This window comes from Falco rusticolus, chromosome 8 (genome assembly GCF_015220075.1).
Source record: "Falco rusticolus isolate bFalRus1 chromosome 8, bFalRus1.pri, whole genome shotgun sequence".
NCBI classification, from domain to species: Eukaryota; Metazoa; Chordata; class Aves; order Falconiformes; family Falconidae; genus Falco; species Falco rusticolus.
In genome coordinates this window covers 26,354,963-26,374,430 of record NC_051194.1, presented here as the reverse complement: position 1 = coordinate 26,374,430, position 19,468 = coordinate 26,354,963, and the positions used below count along the sequence as shown (strand labels likewise).

Sequence of the window (19,468 nt, the reverse complement as noted above, 5' to 3'; positions counted from 1 at the left end):
GAGGGAAGGTTTGGCGTTTCTAAGCTTATTTTCACAGCAGTATGAAAGGAAATGAGGTAGAGTCAGAGCTAATTCTCCTTATATAATTTCACATGGAATGATTAGTTCTGCCCCAACAGTAACAGCTTTCCAGAGGGTCCTACTTGTCACCAAGATTGCATACAGATGCTCCAAGTGTAGCTTCCCTATTCTGCACTGACAACCAACTTAAAAGCTCAATATAATATTCATTTTACTATAGAATGAAATTCACAGCATGAATAGTAAAATAATGTCACAGCTACCATGAAACTGCAGTTATGTGTTGGGGGTTGTGACTTTTAGAAGTTTAATCATGAAATAGATTCATAAAGAGGAGCATGCAAAGTAGCTTTCTGCTTTAGCAGTGTCCTGTGGCCATTACGGCTATCCATGAGCAGCATAAGCTGTGGTCTAACAACGAGAGGGCAAAGGCATGGAGGAGCATTCATGTCACATGCCCCTGCTGATTACTTTTTTTTTTGAAGCAGGTTTTCAATCATTACTGTGCTGAATGCCCCCCTTTTAAGCCTGATTAGGAAAGACATTCCACATGCATGGGGCTGCTGAAGGTGGTGGAATTCCATAAGTCACCTGGGTCGCTTCTGGGTGAAATACCAATTACTGGCAATTCATCTCAACAAGGTCAACACACCAAAAAAAACCAAAAAAACAAAAAAAACACACGTAAAAGACATCACTCAGCCCAACAGTGAACATATCACACAGATAATCCTAAAACTCTTTGCAAAAACTTGTAATAGGTATTAGTACTTTTATAAAGCACCATAGTGTTTTCTCTTTAATCCTTGAATAGACACTAGTAGAAAAGCCCTACTAAATTCCAAAATTACCACTGCAAGTTCCTGGTCAGCTACTACTATTCTTTTAAAAAAAAAATACTGCTTTTTAAAGGATATATATAAAACTACATTTTTTTAGGGAGAGATGGTTAAATTTTTAAAAAGTAGGCTATTAACTAAAAACCTAAATGACTGCCTAGAACAGCATGCTGAATAATATTATAAGAACTTTAAATGTGTATATGTTGCACTTATTAGCACTACCATTTGTTTTACAAAAGACCTACAGATTAAATACAAAGCATGCTATTAGTTTTAGGCACAAGAACGCCCAATTTTTTATGCCTCACCAGAAATAATGACTAATTAGGACAGCACCACCCTACAGTCATTTCCATAAATCCTGCCTCTACATTTAAATCCCAACAAAAAAGAAAACTGACTTCATGATAACAAAAGCGTATTTCTTGTCAAAGTTTTCTTAAAGCAAGATCAGGACAAGCAATTATTTTCTAAAGCCAACAAGATTATTGTTTATTTGGAGAACTCAAATTTATCTCAAACCACATGCAACATACTCAGAAATTTACTGTATTAATCTGCAATCTAGTAGACATGCAAGGTGAATGGTAAAACTTTCAACTGGGAAACCACAAAATACTGCTGTACTACTTATTCTGCAAAGTCATCTCACAGCATATTGTGTAAACTTTGAAAGGAACTTGAATATAAAAAAAATGCAATATGTTCAACTACTAGTTTAATTTTTGTTTTCTGGAATGTCTGTATGTAGATTAAATATCAAAGCAAGAAAGATATACAGGAAATACGATGCTGAGCATCAGATGAAATGAGGATCTGTACTTAAAAAACAAAATCTTAATTGAAATGATGGAAATTATGGTGCTTCTGCGAAAGCAGTTGTTTAATTATATGCACCAGGGAAGATACTTAGAAGAAACACCTTATTTTTACACTCAACATAGACTTTATTCCTATTTTATTTACAGAGGTGTCACCTAGTAAATAAACCACTAAGAAAATACAATCAAGATCTACACAGTCAAATTCTCCACAATAATATCACGAATGCACAACTCTGAGGCTTTCTTCCCCCCACGCCAAACCAATCTGATTGGAAAGAACAGGAAGAGGGCAATATTTTTCTAAGAGCTGGTCCTAGAAATGGAGCTATCTTCACTATTCTTTCTCCCAAATATCCTGCCACTATAGTCACACACCATCATTGCTGTAGCTAATGACTCCATTCTGAGTTTTCAGCATTCCCAAACATTTACCCTTGCATGTACGCACAAAGCTTTGCGATATTCTGGCAGTTCTTCTATATAATGGCTTTACAACTGTTCTGTTTCCATTAGATACTTTTTATTAGGCTTCAGGAAGACGAACCAAAAACCTCAGTTCTCTGAAGTGGGGAGAAGCTTGTCTTTGTCTTTTCAGATTGAGAAATAGGCTGAATGGCAACAGCAAGGTCTTCATCCTTCATTCCAACACACCTGACCACTGAATTCTGCCAGGGTAAGTAATGCCCATCATGGAACATCAATTCATTAAGTCTTCCACCCCAGAGAAGGAATAAAACACTGCAATATATTACATCTGAATCCAACTGAACTTAAGGGACATGGGTTGTTCCCCAGCTCTCGACGACAGCTTCTAATAATAACAACTATGAAAGAAATCTTACATTTTATTTTTGTTTGATGGTGTTTTATTTATCAAGACCACCATCATCACAAGTTTTCTGTTGCCAGTAACCTTTCTAAGGACCACTGTTGTACATCTAAGAAGAAAACTTTCCCACAGTATTTATGGCAATATCATACTTGTACCACTGAGCATCATTAACAGACAACCTGTTGTACAGACACAGCATCTGACTGCCCAAAACCACTCTTGGAACAAAACTGGAAAATGGCAGTGAAGCCACACTGGTCACACTGTTGTAGAGACACAATATGTAAAGATGTTTTCAGATGCAACACTGATTAAGTTCTTTTTTTTTTTTTTTGTCAACCTAACAATATGTTCAACAATTTTCTTGTAATAATTCAGCGAAACTACAATTCAGCAAAATTAAGGTAGGAAGACATTTAATCCAGTTGCACCTGAAGTGCCAACAAGAAAACTTCCGCTAATCACATATATATTAGATTTCACACATATGTTTGATTATATGTAAACCTATACACACAAAAACATCTAAATCAAAGTTGCATATATAGCACTAACTTACTTTGGGATTTATGTGGCTCAACTGTTTGTGTTCTTTCTGTGTCTTAACCCTAACAAATAATTATTCGGGGAGATGGGGGGAACCAAACCACACTTAGTGCCTTGCCTTGCCTGTTTTCCTCCAAGTTCTGCATTTCATTGAATCATGGAATGGTTTGGGTTGGAAGGGACCTTAATGATCATCTAGTTCCAACCCCCCTGCCACTTCATCATTAATTTTACATAATTCATTGTTAATTTTAGACATTCCTCCAGTTCTCATTTGGACATCAAAGAGCTTCTCATACCCAAAATATCAGCAATCTGAAGTATTAGCTCCTCTACTTATTGTCATATATAACTTGAAAAGATCTTTGATTTCTTGCCTACAGGAAATACTGCAGATCAAAAATAAAGCATATATATATATATATGCTCCCATATATACAGATATATGGTGTCCAGGATTTAGGATAATAGACTGTTTGGAGACATGGTTTTCAGATTTAGATTTCATACTCTGTCTGGTGCTTCACACATTTATTTTTACTTTCACATCTGACATGCAGCAATATGGCTAGCTAAGGTGTACATTCAAGACATACTTTGATATGTATCTATTTGGAAATGAAATTCACACTGGGGTATGTGTCCTTACAGTACCAAGGCACTGCTTCACCACTGCTAACTGCACCACTTACTGATGGCTGGGGGCAGAGGAAGGCAGGCTCTCTAGAGCCCCTTGTTAACAATTCTGCCACCAAAGATTAAGATGATTCTACTGCTTTACAAACTTGGTAGAGAACATCTCTCACATATGAATGGGGAAAAAAAATAATCCATGGTAGCCAAAGTATTTCTCAAATGTCTGCTGCATGGGTTCCTAACAGCCTTGCATATATATTTTTAGAGTTTGTTCTCCACTTTTGTATTTTTTTTAAATTAGCAGTATTAGCAAGTTATACAACTAGTCCCAGACAATGAGATACTCACTCTGTTCAAGATAGCAAATCATTCACCTTAGTTTTGTTACTACTGACACTATACAACAGCTTATGTCTCAAGCAGTAGCACACAGAAGCCCTCAAATAGAGCAGTCAGCATTAAGGTCCCATTTTTAGTGATATTGATATAAATAAGTAATAAAAAAATACAACCTTAAAATATATTTTCAGCATGTTTCCTTATAACAGAGTACAATTCTCTTCACACAGCAACATATAGGTTATATCTGTTTCTTCTGAGCACATAGTTTAGGATGCAATTTATATAGAAACAGCAGTTCTTTAACTCAGTTATTTAACCAGGAAAGATCTCAAGTCTCTGGACAAAACTTCCTCTTTGCAGCTGAAACAACTAATACAAGATAATATTCCACACTCGGTATTTGCTCAGCAGCAGTGCAGAAGGAATGCCTTATGTCAACGGCCCTCCTAATCTGAGCTATATAGGACTGCATCGTATAAACATATTCTGATCTTGTGAAGCCAAACAATGCAGCATGTATATTTTATTTCTTTTTTCTAAGCTAGATTCCAGCTGGCCACACAAAGAGTAAGGAATTTAGGTACAACAAATGCTTCTGAAACTACTGGCCTTCTCTACATGAGGAAGCACTTGGTGCGATCCTAGCTTACCACAGCCATTCAGTTTTTGCCCAAGCAGTTTGTTCCAGGAGCCCTGAATGAAAGTACATACACTGATAAAGTGCTGTTTTGATGATAAAAATGTCTATCTAGACACTTTCACCAGTGCAGGTTATTGGTCAGAGACCATAAACCTTCACTGCTCTGATCAAAACAGAAAATAACAGAAGTCCAAGCTGTAAATTCGGTTAGAGGCCTGAAACGCTCAAGGCACGTGGCTCTTCTTTGAGCTATGGGCAATGTCAAACACTAGTTGTAGGGTGTAGAAGGCATTTATAAAAAGCCAACCAGGAACTTTTTGTTTTCATATTCTCAAATTTTATTGAGCAGAAATGTTTGAGGATAGTTTATTACTTTTACCGGCCACTCTAAAATGGGCCTCCAGCCAAACAGGTCTTTAAAATATGTCTGTATTTTAGTTTTAAAACAACATTAAGGAAGTTGTATAACTTTTACATTAGAATCTAAGTGACTTAGCAGCACAAGTGACACATTTCAGCTGTAACACAGGCACTTTGGAAGCTACGGGCACGACTTCTGCAACAGTGCCAGTTGCACATGGTACTGATCCTAACGCAGGAGAGAGATGCACAAGGATTATTTAACAGGTGTTTGTAACTCATGGCAAATCCCTAAACAATGAAATTCAGATGTATGCTGGTATCATATTAGTGACTCGTGTGCCAAACACCTTCATACAGGCTAAACTGTGGGACAAGACCCATCCACTATGTGCTGTACTTGCCTTCACAGGGCTTTACTGCAATATTCCAAGAGCAACAAATGGCAGTAGTTGTAACTATGTTACTGCACAAGAATTCAAACTGTGCATTTATTGTGGGAAAAAGGAATTTTGTCCACTATTTGAAAAGCACCAGCACCTTGAGCTGGACAGTGGTTTTGCTTCCCAGGTTCTACCATCACTGTCAATTGGCCAACTAATAGTTAAATTGGGAAATTGTTCAGAAAGTTTGGGAAGACAAAGGTATTGCAATACTGAGAATGATCCCCATCTTTTTACATGTGGTGGGCATACAGATCCAAAAAAACCAGCACTGTATTAAAAAATCCTGCCCTTAATTGATTTATGTGATCTGCATTCATAGCATTTAAACTTATGACAGAAAGTATTCTTCCAATATATTTTACTATGGCTGGACCTCCAAGGAGGAAAAGGGAAAAAAAAAAAAAAGATATGAAGCAAGAATACACTCTACATTAGGTCTTGAAAGTGCCAATTAAAATTCAATATTGTACTTTGTATAGAAGTTCCTTACATGAAAACCCTGTCATGGTTAAGATTTAAGGTTAACCAGGTTAATAGAGTCCAATAAAATAGCTCTATTTAATTATGCCACACCACTGTTATAAGGCACACTAAAATCCGCTACTCATCTTTACTTGACTATTGCGCTAAACTCCAAAACACCGTAACATGCACGCACTTCTCATCAACCAGAAAATCCTACCATGAAGTAAGGTTCAACCTCTTTCCCCTGCTTCTTAAAAAAAGTGCATGCATTTGCACCTCAAATGGTTTCTTCCCTCCAGTCTGCTACTCCAGTCATCACAGCCATGTGTTAAAAGATTCGTGCAGACCTGCCAAGGCTTGTTCATCTGAGACACTTTCCTGAAGTTGGGATTTGCTTGCAAAGTGTATTTAAGCAGGTCCTCCACTACTATGCGTTCAGTCAAAAGGTGTTTAGCTTAAAATAATACAAACAAAATCCTAAACTCCACACATTTTTGTGACATTGAAGTTATGTTTTTGTTCTCCTGTTTTGTAAAGCATGACACTACACCACTACAAAGGTTACGATCCTTCCCGACAGTGTTACCAGCATAACTATTTACACACATCCACCTTCAATTGTGCTGTAGTGACACTTGGACTGAAACTGGGTTCAGATTTTGCATCTCCCTACATAACTGCTTACAAAAAGCGGCCCCTGCCCCACGCAACTTGTATTTAAAAAAAAAAAAAAGTGTTTTTAGAAAATAACCCCCCCAGCCGCATTTTCAAGGCTCTGGGCGCTGTGGCAGGCCCGGGGGCTGACCGAGGCCTGGCAGCAGGGCCTGTCCCGGCGGCTCCCCCGCAGCCCTGCCCGCGCCGGGCCCAGGGCAGCCAGGCCGCTCTCCGCACCGGGCCCCGCGTCCTCCGACGCTGCCCGCAGGAAGGGGCCGGAGACTACCGGCCGGCCCAGGCAGCGGCTCCACGGGGCCGAGGGGCGGGCAGCCATGTTAGGACCGCGGGGGGAGGCGGCACCCCGTGCCGGCAGCGGCTGCTCCCCACCGCCGCCGCTCCCCGGGGAGCGGCTCCTTCCCTCGGAGCCGGGCCGGGCCGCTGCCCTCCCCCGCCGCCGGCGGCCCCAAGGCCGCGGAGGCCAGGCCGCTCGCCCTGCTCCGGAGGCCGCCGCCAGGGCCGCGGGGCCATCTTAGGGCGAGCCGGGGCGCCGGCTGTCCCCGACAGCGCCTCCCGCGCCGCAGGTGCCGGGGAGCCACGTCAGGCGGAGCGCGCAGCCCCGCGTCCGGCGGCGGCGAGCCGGCTCCCCTCGCCTCCCCCCGCGCCCGACGGAGCGGGGCTCGGCGGCCCGGCCCCCCCCCACCCCCCCCTCCTCCTCTCGCGTAGCGCCGGCCACCGCCGGCCCTCGCCCCCGGCCTCCTCGCCCGGCCCCGGGCAGAGCGCCCGCCCCGCCGCTCCGCGCTGACCCCTTCCCTCCCTCCTGCCTGGCTCGGGCGGCCCCGCTTCTTACCCCACCCAGAGGGAGCTCACCTCCTCCTCACTCCCGCCTGGAGACCGTCGGCACCGACGCGCCGGCGTCCCGGCCCCTCCCTCCCCTCGGCGCGCAGCAGAGCCAGCCTCCCCCTGCCGCCAGCCGGGCCCCCTCCTTCCTCCGCCCGCGGCCCGGGGCCCGGGGCCGGGCCCGCTCGCCCCCGAGCCCGGCGCCAGCCTGCCCCGGCAGACCTGCGGGGCGAGGGGCCCGGCCCGCCCGGGCAGCCCCTGCTCTGGGGGCAGCTCCCAGCGTCGGCCGGGCCGCTCAGGCCTCCCGGCCCGGCGGCCGGACCGGGGCGTTAAAAACAAATAATAAAAAAAAAAAGCAGGAAAACCGAGCGCTGGAAGGGGAAACGAACCGTTTGCTGTGGCTACCGCAGAACAGGCCAGCCCAAAGAGCCTGGGGAGTGGGGATGGGTGGGCGGAATAAGTAACATGGAATCCTACACCAGGTGCACTAAGGAAAAAAAAAACACAAAGGTGTTTTTCCTCAGAGAAGCTGGAGAGAAAGTCAGAGCGCTTCTCAGTTGTGTTTCCCTGCTACACCGGCCCCTGGCAGGCGGCGCAGCCGCTGTGGAAGGCCGGGCAGTGCGGGTGTCAGCCCGCTCTGTGAACCCTCCTCGGCCCCGGCAAGTAACAAACTTCTCCAGCAAAACTTCTCAGAGGAGGCATGTTTGTAACGCTGACTCAATTTAGCATGGTGTTATCTTTGGTGTGTAAACTGTTGGCTTTTCTTTTTTTTTTTTTAATGGGAAGTCAAAATGAGTAATATCTAATGGAGTGATAAAGCAAAATTTCCAAAGACTACAGCTGTGACAAGCACAAAGACCAGTAACTTGAGGAATTATGTATTTTTTCCTACTCTGGCTAATCAGTGATTATGAAAGAGTGACGAGAAGGCTGATTTGCATGAGAAATCCCCTTAGGATAATGCAGTGTTTTGTTTCACAATTTTCTAGGTTCAAAAAGCCTAGTAAAGTTGTTTTCCAATAGTTTTCCACTCTCCTGCACCTCTGAACTCCTGATACTATCAAGCTATGGAAATACCAAAATGTCACAAGGCAGGCAGTTCTTCCTGTTTTTTACGTAGGCAAAAGTGGCAAGACCTGAAAATCTTTTAATATTTGTTGCCCACATTATAAATAATTTTATAAATGTAGGATTTTGTCTTTCAGACGTTGTCAGACAGGGTGAGAGATGAGGAGACCTTCAGTCCAGCTGAGTAATTTGCCCCCAGCATGTGCTGGAACACAGACAAACAGGATGTTTTATCCCCAATTTATGGATAGAAAAATTGAGGCAAGGAAGTGAAGGCATTCATTTTTCAAGTGTAGAAGTGCTCATTTGTAAGCAGGCAATTTAGGCTGGAACTTTTTTTTCCCTTTTTTTTTTTGTTTTTTTTTTTGTTTTTTTAGGAAAAGGACCGTGTATATACAGTTCCCATTGAAATTACACTTGAGGCACCCAAGCAGAAAGACTTTGGCCATACTCTTTTGGGGTCCCACAGCCCTAATCCCATGTTCTAATTGGCCAGTAATCTGTGGACAGATATTGTAACAGTTCCTTTAGAATATTTTTCTACTTCTCGCTCATTTGCATACTAATGGCATAAAAATAGGCACTTCCTGCCAGTAATTAGTCCGAGCCCAGAATTTAAAGAAAGAAAAAGACCACAGCATTATGGTAGACGGATGGTACTGAGGAAGCTGCAAAAAAGAGTCACTTCTCTAGCACTCAGAGAGTGCCTTTAATTTAGAGTTCAAGGCTGGCAACTCTGTTACCACTGTGTGACAGGGATTAACTGTTTGCTTGGCCTCATAACTTTGCCTCTAATGAGCCCCTCTAACTTTTTTCACGGCAAATCACTCTATCTGTCCTGCACCCAATCTTGCTGCTGTAAAGGTTTTTCTTTTTTTGCCTTTTTTCCCAGAAAGAATAATGCTGGCGGTGAAGTCTACACCATGAGCCTAGTTCCTTGTGGAGCACTGTGACTGGGACCAACACAGAGTCTGCTCAAGGGTTCTTCACCTAATGAGGCTCTGCGCAACTCATAACCTCACCAAGTCATACGAAGCTCTGGGTTAAAATACCCCTGTTAAGGGCTGGAGAGCTTTGGGGTTGTACATGGGGTTATTTGACTTCTCACGTGTAGGTCATAGACTTGAGTATGAACCAAGCTGGTGATAGCTAGAGATTTTCCTCTTACGATAGCAACATAGCTTTTATTTTACATACCAGCTTTTTCAGTCAAATATGTAGCGGAAAAGTTTTCTGCTTTATAGAAATTTCTCTGTTGCTACTCTACTGGTGGTATCCATGGCAAGGTGAAACAAAAGCAGGGAATTACCCATCCAACCCTGAAGAACAGCAATAACTTCAATGAGAGAGGGAATGTGTATTTTGCTACTGTCATTCCCCTAACTTCTCTGGAGATAAATATTACAGATTACATTCTCCAGGGCTATCGAACTGACACCTTCAGTGAAGAATTAAATGTGGAAACTCTTCCCATGGTATTACTTAGAAGAAATTTCAGCAATTACTGTTTGCCATCTACAATTGGACAATACTGATCTCCAGCGATGCAATCTAAAAGCTCATGAGATGGAACTACAGTTAATTATATACCTTTAACTTATTTACCTATTTCAATGGCTAAGTAATAATTAATATATTAATCTCTCTAATACATTAACTGTAACTATTTGTTTCTTTAGAGCCACTGCTCTCAAAGAACCATGGGATGGACCCAATAAATTAGGTCTGTACTCCTTGAAGTCAGGACCCACACTGCAGCAGTAGATGTTTGGCCCCTTTAATGGCATCCAGAATCACAGAATGGTTTGGGTTGGAAGGGACCTTAAAGACCATCTAGTTCCAACCCCCCTGCCCCGGGCAGGGACCCCCCCCAGCCCAGGCTGCTCCCAGCCCCATCCAGCCTGGCCTGGAGCACTGCCAGGGATGGGGCACCCACAGCTGCTCTGGGCAGCCTGGCCCACCGCCTTGCCACCCTCACACAAAAGAATTTCTTCCTTATATCTAATCTAAATCCACCCTCTTTCAACTTAATGTCATTCCCCCTTGTCCTATCACTGCATGCCCCTGTAAAAAGTCCCTCTCCAGCTTTCTTGATGGCCCCTTTAGGTACTGAAAGGCCACTATAACATCTCCCTGGGGCCTGCTCTTCTCCGGGCTGAATGGCCCAAATTCTTTCACTCTGTTTTCATAGGAGAAGTGCTCCAGCCCTCGGATCATCTTCACAATCCTCCTCTGGACTCATTCTAACAGGTCCATGTCCTCCTTATGTTGAGTTGAATAAAAGTTAGGTATTTGTTTAGACCTTCTAGGGAATGCCCAGAGAGAGTTTATGCTCTTTGCAGGTACAAAATACCTACTGCAAATTAAATCAAAATACTCATTTTATCAGCACAACTGTGTCTGCCCAAGCAGTCTTGAGGGAAAGGCAATGTCAAAGAGTTGGGGTGACTCTTAATGAGTTGTGAGACTGTGGCTGCAATGAAAGACTGCAGTATGGAGAGGAAGGTCCATCCCTTCAACATTCACCATGTATAATCCTTGTCCAAGGACAGCCTTTCCTAGGTGCTCCTTCTTTGAGGGAGCAAGGCTACGGTTTGCATTGCAGCTTAATGGGTCAAGCACTTGCCAAGGAAATGGGAGATTTTGGTTGAAAATCTTTCACCACTTGGTAGGAATCAAAAATAGTATCTCCCCTGTCTTGTGATGGGCTCTTCTGCCCTGGGTCAAGAGGTGGAGAAAGGGATTAAACTTTTAGGGGGAACTGATGCTAAGCTAGTGAAAGTAATCCTGAGTCTATGCCACAGTGATCCAGGCACTCAGTGGAGAGCATCCTCTTGGTTTCAAACTCCACCAGAAAAAGCCTTTTCTACCTTTTTTACATCTTTCCACTTCCCTTTCCCTCCATCCATCCCACTTCATTGCTAATCTTTGTCAAGCATGTATGAAACTCTGTATTACGTTGTGCTGAACTTAGAAGTGCAATTGTGTCACTTTTTTTTTTATCTTTAAAAGAAAACCTTGTGAAGCTTTTATCCAGCAGAACTATATTACCAGAAAGTATTTTCCTGAAAACTTTGAGACTCTAGCTTATTAAAACACAGATCCTTAAGATGATTGGGTCTATTCCATTAGTAGATTTATAAAGTGTGCAGACTGGGTAAACAACAGTGACAGCTTGGGGAAGTGTATGCACCTGTTTATTAAAAAGATGTTAACAAGGGCAAATCTAAAATAAGAACATGTACCGCAACCCAATTTTCAGCAAATTTTTATGCATGCCTACACTTAAGGTTACCAATGTTATTGGCAATTTCTCTCTCTCTTTTTCTCTCTCAGAAGTACACGGCAACTGATGAGCACGGAGCATCTGTGGCAAAGGAAAAAAACACCATCTTCAAATTTTGAGGAGCAAACATGACCCTTTCTGTTTCCACTGTTTCCCACCCACATTCAGTTAGGGTAAGAGAAGAAGGGGAAAAAAAAAAAAAAAAAAAAAGCAGAAATATTTTTTTGCATGGAAGGACCAAAGAATGTATTGTTTTCTCAATCACAAGCAACCACTTTCATCACTATTTTTGCTCTACATCATAAGTGACAGCAAGTTTTCTGTATTTTATTGGTAGAACTTAGAAGGGGTCACATTTCTAGAAGTCCTTCTGCAGAAATGAGTCTTCTGTTTGGATGTATGCAAATTCTACAGCGCTTATGCAACTTGTAATTTGCAGATAGGTATAAGCATATGCAAAATGGAGATTAAATGTGTATATGCAAGTTTGCATAATTAATCGACCAAGAATGTACAAAAACTGCAAATGCTTTGTTGAAATTTGGCTATAGAAAGATTTATGAATTAGCCTTCTATAGCAGCTTTCACTCAAAGATGCTAAATACACTTCATTTTTATTAATAATTAATAATTTATAAGATTTACATGATAATATTATTCCCCCAGAATAGCATTTAAGAAATGTATCCCACTTTTGTGAGGACCTGTCTGTACTTATGCCTATTCACAGTTGCTGTAGTGGTGCTTTTTGTGAGCGTAAAATGCTGCCAGCCTGGAGCCCCTCCAGGATTAGATCTTAATCCCCAAAGATATGTAAGTGCTACCATCTCCTTTTTACAGATTGCAAACTGGAAACTACATGGGTAAATGCATACAAGTTTATGCATAAGGTTAATAACAGAGCAAAGAATGAAAATTTAGGCTCCAAACTTGTTGAGTGTATTGTAAGGACAGCCACTGTCCCTTCTTGGAGTCCTCTTCATGTCAGTACTTGATCTGAATATTATTGAAGACAAACCAAAGCCCTGGACCAGACTGTGAGTGCTGTGTTTTAGCGGATGGCCAGATGAGACAAAGCATACATCCCTCAAACATGTTTTATTACTTCTGTTATCATGAACCAAAAGGGCCTTTGAACAGTTCTCACAATACAGGAGGCAAAAAACCCCAGTGTTTTACTTCAAAATACCTTTTACTACAGCTGGGTACAATAGGATGTGATTATTTTAGGAACATTAAAAATATCTACTATCTTCCTCCCATGCTAGGTAAAATAGTAGTCTGAAGTATTTTTGCTTTGTAATTTTCTAAACCAAAGAATTTTGATTTAACCTTCTCTTCAGAAGGAAACTAGCTGATAATATCTTACTTCCCTCTTTTCTTATTGTGGAATTGTTGAGAGAATGCCATTTGTTGCTATTTGTCATCCCAATTTTCTAGTCCATAATACTGCTCATTAAAGACAATAAATATTAACCAGAAGACTACTTAAAAACCCCAACCAGTTTGCAGAATTCGAGTGCATAGGTAGTAACACAATGCCAGTATAAACCTAGGTATGCATTCATTACTTAATTGCACACATACACATGCACACACATATAAATCATATCTTCTGAAAAAACAATTCTCCTTTATTTCTCTTTATGATATTTATTCAGCAAAATTTTTAACATTTTTTTTTATTTCTCAGATATTAAACTTATACAAGTGAATGAACATCTCTGCTTCTCTTTCAGGGGATTGCAGCAAGAATCACTGGAAAGTATTGCCAAAAGTGGGAAAACTGAGGATAGCAGTATGAAATGCCAAAGCTGACAATTGCTAAGATGCTTTCGTCTCTGAACAGAAGGCCTATTTTGTCCCTCATGCGTGGTATTAAAAGTGTGTAAGGTACCATGTTGGCCTCTGAACGGGGTGAATGGATCCTGAGACCAGTTCTCCCAACAATGGCAAATATTAAGGGATCCACACAGGTTTCACAGCTGCCGGTGCTCAGTTGCTCTGCTAGGCATGAGCTAATGTATGACTGATTCCTCTCTGGGGGACACTTCGATACTGGGTTTCAGAGGGGACCCTTTCAGTATTCTTAATGATGTTTTTGGCTAGGAAGCCTGGCAGCATTATAAAGTTATTGTAGTCTCTGACACCAAAGAAACATTGCCTAAAGAGCTGTAGCAAAAGACTTCATAGCACTGCTTCCCAGTACTCAAAAAGGCAAAGGTATAAGTACACCCCCAAAAAAATAAATTCAAGCTCTGTGAGCAGATTAACAAAGCTGTTTGCTATTACGGACAAAAGCTGCAGGGAAAAAAATGAAGAGGAAATGGGCTGTATTACTGTGAGTTGGCACAGAAACGAAATACCAGGCTGCAATTTATGTATAGTAATTGTTCACGAAGCATTCTTTGAGTTTTGATAGTGACTCATTGTGTTCTTTGTGACCTTTGATGTACAGGATGGGCTGCTAGAAGACAGAGGAAGCCACAGTAAGAATATAAAACTTTATTAACTTAAGATTTTGTTGGTTTGTTTGGATATTTTTTTTTTTATTGCTTGCTGATAGGTAGTATCTCTGGAAAAGACTGCCAGACACATTTACCTTGAGTCCTCGTGGGTTTTGCCGTCTCTCCAAAGCTTTTGCAGTTGAAAAAAAACAGGTCAGGTTTAGCTGAAAAATGGCTTTGGTTTTAAAAAGGAAATTTGTTAAACAATTGGTTGCTGACGTTGATTACTGAATTCTGAAAAATAAGATAACTGATTGAAATACTGCTGTCTTAGTAGCCCAAGCAATGAGCAGTGATAGGCCCTGCACTGTGCAGTACAGATGGAAAAGTTATCGAGAAGATAGTCTTCTGAGTGAGTATTTTATGTTTTAAAGGAAATTATGGAAAATACCTTCCACGGAGTCATCAGAGTTGACACAACAGATTCTTCAGCGCCGTTAAGTTCCATTATGTAAATCCACAGTGATGTAAGCCAGACACTGTCAAGTTTGATACGCCCCAAATTTGACCTAATTAGCCATTTGGTTGTTACTTCTATAAAAGCTTGTGCAACTCAGCTCAGTTCAGGATATAGATGCTAATTGAGCTCATAACCTACAGGTGCTAAAGAATTCTTACAAAAGAAGGTCTATCCTATTAGGAATGCAAGTCAAGGCTCAGGGTCATCAGCTCGGATAGTGGGGATGGGAGTAGAAATCCCATCTACAGCTCTCTTCACATCACCATTTTATTTCCAGAAGCAAAATACAAATCCAGAATAAATCAATGCAATCTAATAGATATTTGCCAACTGTAGCTGCTCCGGCTTCAGTTGGTTGAACAGGGAAAGAACATTTCCTTAAGCTTTTAAAAAGCGGAGACTGTATAATGCAAAGCCTGAAGGAGTTTGCTCTATCCCCCAGTAACAAACGTACTCCTGTGCAAATCACAGTTGAAATTTTCTCTCGTTCACAGGCCCACCGGCCAACATCCAGCCTGCTAATTTGTAGGTGACTGCCGCTGCGTGACTTACTCCAGATTTGCCTTTCATGTTTCTCATCTCTGTCCGTGTGTCCCCAGCCTGAGATCACCTCCTTTACACTCAAGTTCTCTTCCCACCCATTTGACAAGCAGGAATACAATAACCTTTTGTCGTACCTACACCTTGGCCCAGATGCCTTAATGTAAACACTCTATCTCTTCTGCTGTTTCCCTGCAATCCCCTAACCAAAATGAAACGAGATAAAAAGAGCTGCACAGCCTCTGAGTTTCCTGGCTTTTATCTTTTTATACCAAAGCCTTTGTGTTAATTTTACATAGCTATTTTTACATGAGGAATAATATCCTGAATTACTGCTATCACGTGCATATAAGAATCCCACCTCACTGTCCTTAAGTCATCTGGCAACCTGATAGTGTTTCCTGCTCCTTCCCTCACATCAGCACTGCAGAAAGCCTTGCTAAAAGTTTCACATCTGAAAAAGCAGATGATTTGGCAACACCTTCCTATAGATATTTTTTTAAAAAAAAAAAAAGAAATGTGCCTGTCTGAGTAAACTTTTCTTTCCAACTGTTCTTTTTTGTCAGCTTGCCAGCTTGACTTCTAGTATTGTTCTGCAGAGATTGCTGTAAGGAAAAATGAAAGAGAAGAGAAAGGTAGAGAACTAGGGGAAAGGGAAGAAGGGTTCAGAGGGCATTTAAAGCCTGGGGAGCCTAGCATGGGAAGGGAGATAGGCTTAGGAAACAGGGAATAAAATGGTGGAATGAGAGATAAAACAAGAACATAAAGGATAAGGGATTAGAGAGATAAGGAGTTCAAGAGATGAAATGTGAATAAAGGAAAACAAGAAGAATAAGGATGAAAGGAAAGAAGTGACAGGAGTAAGACATGTAAACAATTAACTAAGAAAATATTCTGTTTATTTTGGTGAAAGAAAATTATAGCATCTTTATTATTCTCTGGTTTGCTAGTTCAGAGGAATTCCTCAAACTAAATGCTGACATTTGGGTAGTATTACAGAACAATGATAAATATAAGCCTGCCAGTTGTTGAATTAACCCACTCTGAGTTTTGTTAATTAATATGTCATTCAGGCAACTAAAATTTGGATAAGAAAACAAAGCAATAAAACAATATATTAACAGCTGCAATACAAAGTGCAGATCTGGAAGGACTCTTCACAACATTTGCAGTTACATCCATCAGCTCAGTGATAATCATTCCAGCACAGAGGGACCAGATCACTGATGCTTTGCTGCGATTAATACCTGCGCTGAGAAGTGAAAAAAACCTTGAACTCAGTGCTGGGTTCAGGTTCCAGCATTGCCCACTGACCAGCAGAAAATTTGCTCAAGAATGTGATTTGTCTGTAGAAGTATTTCACAGTACTTTTTTTTCCCCATCTGGGTATTTATAAAGTGTTATCAGGTCTCAGTTTCTGCCTGATATGCCTGAGCTGTTCATGTAGGTCACATAATGTGGTGGAACCTAGATAATGTTGCTTGTTTTCCCTTATTGTCTGAACATATTTCATCAGGAAGCTGAAATTTAGTCAAACCCATGCTCAATTTGTTAATTTTTTTTCCCCCCAGAAAGAGTACATACACCTACAAGTCTAATAGGCAGCATTAAAAAACCCAAACATTTTTTTCATTAGTTTCTGTGCTTGACTCTGACTGGAAGTCACCAAACATTAACTAGTTTATCCATCATCCCTCCCTTTCCAATACCCTTAAACTTACACAAAATAGTTCAGGTCTATTGCAAAAATATTCCTTGAGGTCATTTACTTGATGTATATAACCTAAAGTCTATATATTCAGGAGAGGAAATTTTAAAGTCCTATAATTTGCTAGTTAACAGAAATCTCATAATTTCATTTTTTTATGTAATTTGGCAAGCAGTACTTATGCCACCACTTTTCAGGTTTTTCTTTCCAAGGCCTTTCCTGACTTGACTGCATCCCCATATCCCTCCCAAAAATGCATCAGAAATGTGAGGCTACAGAGGGTGACCTTGGAAGCACCATATAGCATTCTAGAGGTGGGGTACTCCTTTTACATGAATAGTGTGAGCAAACATAAATTTATACCCCAGGAAGCTGGGAGGTTTAACTTTCCACCTGGAGACCCCTCTTTGTGCTTGTGTTACGACCTCCCTTTCCTTTCTCTTCTGCAGAAAGACATTTTGGAAGCTCATGCACCTTCTGAAGGTGCCCTGAGAAATGGGGCCAGAACACACGAGGTCTTCCTCTGCTCCACAAAAGGCAGAGCACCATCAGTGAGTGGTGAAACAATTTTTCTGTCCACCCTCTTTCCTTGTTTCTTTCTGACGGGCTGAGATACAGGCTGAGCTCCAGTGAGTTTCTGTCGGAGCGCAGGGTGTCCTTTGCCTGCCACAGACACATGCAGCTCCACAGGTTTCTGTGCTGGCCTCGGGCTGTTGAAAGTTTTTGAAGACACAGTCAAGGTATTACCTATCCATTTCCCTCATATTCAATGTGACAATCCCCCAAGATTTCTTCCTTCAGAGCATCCACAGAGAAGAAGACAAAATGAAGTCTCTAACAAGTGCTAGTCCCAATTCTGGTGCCATCCAGTCCTGTTAATTCTATCAGAGGGAGAGAGATTCTGAAGATTTGTTTTAATTCAGTACAAAGCATGTGTTACTTGATGGAAAACTGGATTTGCTTAAAAGCAGAAAGAAAAACACTTTAAAAGAACCCTAAAGCACCCCTTGGATCCCACCCTGTGAACCCAAACTGAGCAGCCTAAAGCACATAAGAACCATAGTAAGTAGTTATGTATTTACAGAGGGACCCAAGCCATAGGTCCTCTGCCAAAGTATTCGAGGTGTTATGATGAGAAAGCACCAGTAACAAACAGCAATTTAAACATCCTAAATTATATTTTGTAAAGTCTCAGCTTGCCAAATGCCTGAATGAAAAAGGATGTGAAAGATGGGCTCTCCTTCATTCTAATTCAACCCAGATTCTGGGATTATCTGTTAAAAATAGGACATTTTCTATTCTCTAATAATAATAATTTTCCATAGACAGCTGTTGATGTGCCCATAGGTTCACAATAGCTCTTTTTTCAGTGGATTGTAATAACAGTTTCTTCAACTATGTCTTTGAATTCAGAGCTGTACAAGCTATTCACAGTGAACACTTTAATCAGTGAATTTCAGCTTTTATTCTGCCTGTAAATTGTTACAAACCTTACACACAGACATTTGATATAAATAAACTTTGCCCTGCCGTTTTGTTCACAACATGTTTTTGCTGCGGTGTCTCCACGTTCATTATTACCATTGCACAACTGGTCACCTTGGTTGACCAGCGTTGTTTGTCCTAGGAAAGAAGCAGTAACCAAGAGGAAATCCACGTCGTAGAGCCGTGATGGTCCAATGGATAAGGTGTGCACAGTTAAGTTAGGAGGAGCGAGATCACAAGACTAAAAAGGTTTTTAGGACTATTTTAATATTTCCTTTCCAGTTCCCTTGACTCAGACCTTGCTTGTAACGTCGCTATGAGAACAAAGAGGCCACTTGAACATTGTAGGCTGAGGTCAAATTGAAAATTAATGATGTCTTATCACATTCAGACAAAGCTCCAGCTGCAAAGGGTGGGGTTGGATGCTTTTCTGGTTTATTTAATTGCCACTGAATCAGGGCTCTGAACAGGGCTTGCCTAGTCAGAGCTGCAAAAGATGAGCTCACATGCCATTTTCTGAGTCCTTTAGCCATGCCTGTGCCAGAGCCTGGCCTGGCAATCCTTTACGTGGCTGGTATCTTCGGTGGGAGCAAACGGACTGCAAGTTTAATATCTTAATGAAACAAATGTTAGGCATTTGTTTTATATGAATAAAACATCTTTGGCATAAACTGCGGTGAAAAACAAATTCCAAAAAGGTTGTAAATCAGAATTCAGTTTTCAGTGCGCTAAAATGTGTGTGTGAAAAATTATGCTGAAGAGCCAGCTCTATTTAAACTAAACCATTTGGCAATGTCCTGTCAGTACAGGAGAAAATGGATGTAATGTGCACATATGCACAAGGAGTGACTCAGAATGATGTACAAGTGTTACTGTATCCACTCCAAAAGAAATACCTGGAAGTCAGGAAATAAGGCTCTGCAGTTCAGCAGATTTGTCTGAGGATAGATGTTCTGTTTTTGAAACTCT

At 41.4% G+C, this 19,468-nt stretch overlaps 1 protein-coding gene across 11 annotated transcripts in view; it reads right to left on the bottom strand.

The window, feature by feature from the left end:
* Positions 1 to 7,536, bottom strand: part of GTDC1 (glycosyltransferase like domain containing 1) — a 185,756-nt gene extending 178,220 nt beyond the window's left edge. For 8 of the 11 annotated variants that reach the window (XR_005105671.1, XR_005105672.1, XM_037396858.1 and 5 more), the window contains exon 1: positions 7,476 to 7,536. The gene's annotated coding sequence lies outside the window, so the exon portion shown is untranslated. Of the gene's footprint in view, positions 1 to 7,455 lie in introns of all 11 variants that reach the window. The other 3 variants (XM_037396859.1, XM_037396860.1, XM_037396861.1) reach the window with 2 other exon arrangements.
* Between the last annotated feature and the right edge of the window lie 11,932 nt (positions 7,537 to 19,468).